General features: G+C 41.8%; 1 pseudogene; it reads left to right on the plus strand.

Moving 5' to 3' along the window:
* Positions 1 to 287: 287 nt before the first annotated feature.
* Positions 288 to 1,557, plus strand: LOC103116761 (Y-box-binding protein 1-like; annotated as a pseudogene).
* Positions 1,558 to 8,085: the final 6,528 nt, after the last annotated feature.

Below are 8,085 nucleotides of genomic sequence, written 5' to 3' on the forward strand. Positions count from 1 at the left end.
AGTAGGAGACAAAATCATTTTCTCTTAAAAATTTCATTCTAGACTTGTTACAGGATTTGCTAATGAGATGAACTTGGATGGGAAAGGATGGGAAATTGAAAGCCATAGTAAATATTAAAAAGAAATGTTTCTGAGTGGAGCCAGACATGTTCATTCCTACTAGAACCTGGCTTAAAAATGACAAGCTGAGAGCGGACCCCAGAGAGCCCTGAGCACCCCATTGCCACCGCCGCCTAGTTACCATCATACCCTGGGAGGAGCTGCAGCTGCAGCAGCCGGCCCCAGTCACCATCACCGCAACCATGAGCCGGGTGGCCGAGACCCAGCAGCCGCCTGCCGCCCCCACCCTCAGCACCACCAACACCAAGCCTGGTACCACGGGCAGCGGTGTAGGGAGCAGCGGCCCAGGCGGCCTCACATCGGCGGCGCCTGCTGGCAGGGACAAGAAGGTCATGGCAACCAAGGTTTTGGCAACAGTAAAATGGTTCAATGTAAGGAATGGATATGGTTTCAACAACAGGAATGACACCAAGGAAGATGTATTTGTACACCAGACTGCCATAAAGAAGAATAACCCCAGGAAGTACCTTCGCGGTGTAGGAGATGGAGAGACTGTGGAGTCTGATGTTGTTGAAGGAGAAAAGGGTGCCGAGGCAGTAAATGTTACAGGTCCTGGTGGAGTTCCAGTGCAAGGCAGTAAATATGCAGCAGACCGTAACCATTATAGACGCTATCCACGTCGCAGGGGTCCTCCAAGCAATTACCAGCAAAATTACCAGAATAGTGAGAGTGGGGAAAAGAACGAGGGATCAGAGAGTGCTCCCGAAGGCCAGGCCCAACAACGCTGGCCTTACTGCAGGCAAAGGTTCCCACCTTACTACATGTGGAGACCCTATGGGCGTCAACCACAGTATTCCAACCCTCCCATGCAGGGAGAAGTAATGGAGGGTGCTGATAACCAGGGTGCAGGAGAACAAGGTAGACCAGTGAGACAGAACATGTATTGGGACATGTATCGGAACATGTATTGGGACATGTATCGGAACATGTATCAGAACATGTACACGATTCATAGGCCACAATTCTGCAGGGGCCCCTCCTCGCCAAAGACAACCTAAAGAGGATGGCAATGAAGAAGATAAGGAAAATCAAGGAGATGAGACCCAAGGTCAGCAGCCACCTCAACATCGATACAGCCATAACTTCAATTACCGAAGCAGATGCCCAGAAAACCCTAAACTACAAGATGGCAAAGAGACAAAAGCAGCCAATCCACCAGCTGAGAATTCATCTGCTCCTGAGGCTGAGCAGGGCGGGGCTGAGTAAATGCTGGCTTACCATCTCTACCATCATCCGGTTTAGTCATCAACAAGAAGAAATGAATATGAAATTCCAGCAATAAGAAATGAACAAGAGATTGGAGCTGAAGACCTTAAGTGCTTGCTTTTTGCCCGTTGACCAGATAACCAGAACTATCTGCATTATCTATGCAGCGTGGAGTTTTTATTATTTTTACCTAAAGATGTCTCTTTTTGGTAATGACAAATGTGTTTTTTTTCTCTCTCTTTTTTTTTAAAGGCCTGGTGCAGAGGCGCACCTGGTCAAAGTAACCGGGTGGAAACCTGGCCTCTGCCTGAAGAATTCCGGTGCTCAAGCAGCCTGTGCCAAATAATGCATTGAAATTCCAATCTGGCTGCCCTTCAGTATTTCTACGGGCTTGCTGCAAACACTCATCCCGAAAAAATGCTTCCCACTGGAGAAAAAGCAGGCTAGGCAGTACAGCTCTCGTAATATCTCTCCAATCTTGGGGTGTATTTAAACTTTGTAGATAACCCTGGAGAATAGACTTTGTCCAAGGGGAATGAACCCCGTCTTCCCGAATAGCGATCTGGTTTTTCTGAATACACCTTTAAAGGTTTTTTAATTGTTTCATATCTGGTCAAGTTGAGATTTTTAAGAACCTCATTTTTAATTTGTAATAAAAGTTTACAACTTGATTTAAAAAAAAAAGTCAACAAGCTGCAAGCATCTGTTAATAAAGGTCTTAAATTAAAAAAAAATGGCAAGCCATCTTCTGTTTCCCAAGGAGAAGACTGCAAAAGAGACCTTGGTTTTACATTTTTACTAACTTTGCCATATAAACATTTAATTATATAGAGATGAATTACTTTAAAAATCTACTTTAATCTTAAATATGCTAAGTATAGAAACTAAAAATCATGTATTAATAATCACACTATGAATCCCAAAGTATGCATTTTCACATTTATTGAAAATATTTTATTAAAGATGTCCAGAGGGGAGTCAGCACCATAGCAGTCTAGCAAAAACCAAACAATGCATACATAACATTCCTGACTTCCATTGATGCTACAAAGCAATAGTAATTAAAAAGTTACAGTACTGGAACAAAACCAACTTATAGACCAACAAAACAAAATTGAAATTCCATAAGTAAACCCCTATGTGTGTACATAATAAAGGACTAAAACCTTTTCAGTGGGGGAAAAGAATGCCTCTTCAATAGCTGATGCTGGGTAGACAATTGCAGAAAAATGAAACTGCACCAGCCCTTAACACCATATGCCAAATTAACTCAAAATGGACCAAAGTTCTTGTTGTTAGAACTGAGACTAAAAAATATAGAGAAGAAAACATTGGTGAAAAACATCCACAATTTAATATCAGACTCTATTTGGAGACTCATCACTATGAGTAAGCAAAACTAAAACAAGGTTAAATTACTGGGACCACATCAAATTTAACAGCTTCTACACATTAAAAGAAAACTTCTCTCACACACACACACACACACACACACACACACACGTAACCCAGAAATTGGGAGAAGATACCTGGATGTCACAAAACTGACAAGAGACTGATCACAAATGACAATAAATAAACCCTATGACTTATCAATAACAACAAAACAATTAAACCCATTATTAAATCACTAATAAAAATAGAAAAAAAAACAAGCAATGTTCCTCTCTCACCAAGTGTACAGAGAGCATGTTTTCTTTAGTATTTGTGTTAAGCTAGCTAGACTAAACTCTTTCCTAAATATACTACAGAATGGATGTGGAGCTTCAGAAAGTTACTAAGAAGGTATCTAGCAGATAGTATGCTTCTGTGTTTTTATAGATTTTTTCTCTTGCTTTCTTTAAATTAGTGATTTAATAATGATTAAGAAGATTGTGGGATAAGAGAAGCGCAATCCCATACAATTCCAGTCACCAGAGTTCCGTATACCCTCCCCTCCACTGGAAGGTTCCCTAATCTTTATCCCTCTGGGATAAATTCTGGGAGATTGGACCAAAGATTTCTTTTCTTTTTTTTTTTTTTCCTCCAGGGTTATAGCTGGGGCTTGGTGCCTGCACTACAGTCCACTGCTCCTAGAGGCCATTTATTTCCATTTTTTTGTCCTTGTTGTTACTGCTGTGGTTATTGTTGCCATTGCTATTGTTGTTGGATAGGACAGAGAGAAATCCAGAGAGGACAGGAAGACAGAGACGGAAAAGGAGAGCAACACCTACAGTCCTGCTTCACCACTTGTGAAGTGACCCCCCCCCACAGGTGGGGAGCCAGGGGTTCCAACCAGGATCCTTAGGCCAGTCTTTGAGCCTTGTACCATGTGCACATAATCCACTGCACTCCCGCCAGGCCCTGAATTTGCTTTATATTTATATAAATTATATATATATATACACATATATATATAACACTTGTTAATTATTTACAAGATGCCTTCAAATTCTTCTTTTAAATTTTTATTTATTCATTTATCCTTTTGTTGCCCTTGTTGTTTTAAATTCTTAATAATAGCTGACCCTATCATTAATATTCTCAAATGTGTACAAAGAGAGGAAAGGCTACGTAACTAAGAAAGACTACTAATCACAGTCCAGAAACATTTTTTTTCATTATCTACTGCAATTCACATCTAGACCATCCCCAAATAGCAGTGTTGTTTTATCTGATGTCTGCACATTGGTTTCCATATAGTGTCTACAAGGATAGGTACACTGAATTGTTACTGTTTACCTGTTTGCTATAGATTTAAAAATTATTTTAACTTCTTTTTTAAAATATTTATTTATTCCCTTTTGTTGCCCTTGTTTTATTGTTGTAGTTACTATTGTTGTTATTGTTGTCGTTGTTGGATAGGACAGAGAAATGGAGAGAGGAAGGAAAGACAGAGAGGAGAGAGAAAGATAGACACCTGCAGAACAACTTCACAGCCTGTGAAGCAACTCCCCTGTAGGTGGGGAGCCGGGGACTCCAACCAGGATCCTTAGGCCGGTCCTTGTGCTTTGTGCCGTGTGCGCTAAACCCACTGCACTACCTCCCGACTCCCAGATTCTTTAAATGTGCTTTTTAAAAATATATATTTATTTTATTTTCCCTTTTTTGCCCTTTTGATTTTTATTGTTGCAGTTATTACTGTAATTACTGATGTCATCATTGTTAGATAGGACAAAGATAAATAGAGAGAGAAGGGAAAGACAGCAAGGGTGGGGGGAGATAAAGATAGACACCCGCAGACCTGCTTCACCACCTGTGAAGCTACTCCCCTGCAGGTGGGGAACCTGGGGCTCGAACAGGAATCCTCAGGCCGGTCCTTGTGCTTAGTGCCACCTGCGTTTAACCTGCTGCACTACCGCCCAGCTCCCCCAGATTCTTTTAACTTCTTTCTCTCAACATCATTGGTTTTTTTTTTTTCCTCCTCCAGGGTTATTGCTGGGCTCGGTGCCTGCACCTTGAATCCACCGCTCCTGGAGGCCATTTTTCCCCCCTTTTGTTGCCCTTGTTGTAGCTTCGTTGTGGCTATTATTATTGCCCTTGTTGACGCAATTCATTGTTGGATAGGACAGAGAGCAGTGGAGAGAGGAGGGGAAGACAGAGAAGGGGAGAGAAAGATAGACACCTGCAGACCTGCTTCACTGCCTGTGAAGCGACTCCCCTGCAGGTGGGGAGCCGGGGGCTCGAACCGGGATCCTTACGCCGGTCCCTGTGCTTTGCGCCACATGCGCTTAACCCACTGCGCCACCGCCCGACCCCTTTTTTTTAAATTTTTTTTTTTTATGTTCTGTGTTTTGTTTTCGTCACCAGGGTTATTGCTGAGTATTGGTGCCAGCACAAAGAATCTATCATATTTTACATATTGATTTGCTTTTGTTGCTTAAGATGGCATCTTTAATCTATTTCCAAATCTACAAAATTATGCTACTGCATTATTTTGATAATTGAATAGAGAATTCAACCATTATCAGATTTTCTTTTATCACCAGGGTTATCATTTGAGGCTTGGTGCTTGCACAATGAATCCACTGACCCTAGTGACCATTTATTTTTCCTTTTGTTTTTTTTTGTTTGTTTGTTTGTTTGTTTCATATTTGACAGGACAGAAAGAAACTGACAGGGGTTGGAGAGATAAAGAAGGAGAGAGACAGAGAAATGCCTGCATCATGGCTTCACGGCTCATGAAGCTTCTTCCCTGTAGATGAGGGCCAAGGGCTTGAATCTGGGTCCTTGCACATGTCAGTGTGTGCACTCAACTGGGAGTGCCACTGCCTGCCCACAGATGATTCAGTTTTTTTAAGTTTTTTATTAGTGACTTAATATTGATTTACAAAATTGTAAGACAACAGGAGTATAATTCCATACCTTTCCCAACACCAGAGTTCCTCATCACCACCCCTTCACTGGAAACTGCAGCGGTTCTCCAAAGGTCAAAGGTATGGGTTGACTTATTCCTTCTGTGAATAGTCATCTTCTAGTCATCGTCCATAACATTTCTCCCCCTCTGGGAGTATGGACCAGAATTCTTATTGGGGTGCAGAAGGTGGGAGTTCTGGCTTCCATACTTGCTTCTCCTCTAAACATGGGAGTTGAAAGGCTGATCCATATACCCAGCCTTTTTCTGTCTTTCCCTAGTGGTGCTCTATTTTTAAAAAAAGGTGTGTGTGTGTGTATTATATATAAAATGTTTTCTTAATCTCTCTTTTAAAAAAATTATCTATTTATTGGATAAAGACAGCCAGAAATTGAGAGGAATGGGGAGTTAGAGAGGGAGAGAGACAGACACCTGCAGCCCTGCTTCACTGTTTGCAAAGTTTTCCCCCTGCAACTGGGGGTCAGGGGCTTGAACCCAGGCCCTTCAGCACACACACACACACACACACACACACACACACACACACACACACACACACACACACCAGACTAAACCTGGGTCTTTATGCATCTATGTTCTGTGTTCCGCTTATGATCTATCTTCCTGGAACGTAACAATTTTTAATCCAGTTTCTTATTTGTCTATTTTTCTCTGAAGTACCAGGAACTGTGCAATGAATTTTGGAGCAAAGGCCCAGTGATTTCCTTGGGACAAGTTTTTAAAAGTATAAATCCTTAGTCAAAAAGCCTATGTATTTTCTTTCTTTTTTTACAACTTTTTATTAATATTTTAATATTTGCTTAATAGAGGCAGAAGAATCAAGAGGGAAAGCGAGATCCAGAGAGAGAACTGGAGATAGTGATAGAGATAGAGATAGAGACAGAGATAGAGATAGAGATAGACAGAGATCTCCTGCCCTGCTTCACCACTTGTAAAGCTTTTTCCCACAGGTGGAGACTGGAGTCCTGGCCAGGGGTCCTTGCACATGTCATGTGTGCGCTCAATCAGGGGTGCCACTGTCTGGCTCCCAAGCCCATGTGATTTTTTCAGTTTAACAATCATTTGAGAAAATTTTCTTCTGAAAGTGTGCATCAATTTGCAACCAACTCAGCAATGCTGGTAAGAATGTCAACTTCCCCAGCCTCACTGACACTGAATAGAATCACTGATTTCAAAAACTAACCAACCTGTGAGTCGAACAGTAATAAGTTGTAATTTTATATAAGGGACAGGCCAGAGCACCATTCACTCCAGGACAGGACATGCTGCGGTAGGTACGAAGCTAAGTCGTCAAGCACACTCTGTGCTGTGCTCCAACTCATTTGTGAACTTTCGGATCCTACCAGTATGTTACACATCTGACTGACTGATCCAATGAGCCTTAGAATACAGTCGGCTTTACACTACTGAGAAAATATTAATAAGCCTATGAATCCCTACTTGGCACATACCAGTTACCAGAGTTTTGATGTAACTTTCTAAGTCAATATCTACAGAAAGTCTAAGAGGTGAGTGCAATCAACTTCAGTGTCAGCAAGAGCAGCTCTGCCAATTACATGAACACAATCTGTAATTGGCTAGTGGTCACATTTCTTCAGTGTCTGATTAGTTAAAAACATATCTCTAGCTGCAATTTCAACTGTAAATTGGAATGATAGTGATAATAGCTGTATCACAAGATTAAAGTCAGGACCACCTTACTGATTGGACAGTGGCAATCATAATGAAAACCATACTTTAATATTAGTTAAAGAGTAAAGGCCAGGCCAGGCGGTGCTTCACCAGGTTAAGCGCACATAGTACAAAGTGCAAGGACCTGCACAGGGATCCCAGTTCAAGCCCCTGGCTCCCCTCCTGCAGGGGGGTCACTTCACAAGCAGCAAAACTAGTCTGCAGGTGTCTATCTTTCTCTCTTCCTCTCTATCTTGCCCTGCTCTCTCAATTTCTCTCTGTCCTGTCTAATAACAGAAAAAATGCCTGCAGGAGCAGTGGATCCATGGTGCAGGCACCGAGCCCCAGCAACAACACTGGAGGCAAAAAAAAAAAAAAGTAAGAGCCAAATGAAACACAAATGCAAATAGTATATAAATACAAGTATTAATCATCTCCAGGGATGAGTTCTAAATTGAAAATGTATTTTAAGATGAGACATTTTATATTTCTAAACTTACCACTCATTGTAAAAATAGCATGTAAGCATACCCATATCCTTGCTAGGAAGACCTTAAAACTAGAAAATAGGGAGCTAGGCAGTAGCGGTGCAGTGGGTTAAGCACACATGGTATGAAACGCAAGGACCTGCGTAAGGACCCCAGTTCAAGCCCCCGGCTCCCCACTTATAGGGGAGTCGCTTCACAGTCAGGGAAGTAGGTCTTCAGGTATCTTTCTCTCCCCCTCTGTCTTCC

Source organism: Erinaceus europaeus, chromosome 5 (assembly GCF_950295315.1).
Source record: "Erinaceus europaeus chromosome 5, mEriEur2.1, whole genome shotgun sequence".
NCBI classification, from domain to species: domain Eukaryota; kingdom Metazoa; phylum Chordata; class Mammalia; order Eulipotyphla; family Erinaceidae; genus Erinaceus; species Erinaceus europaeus.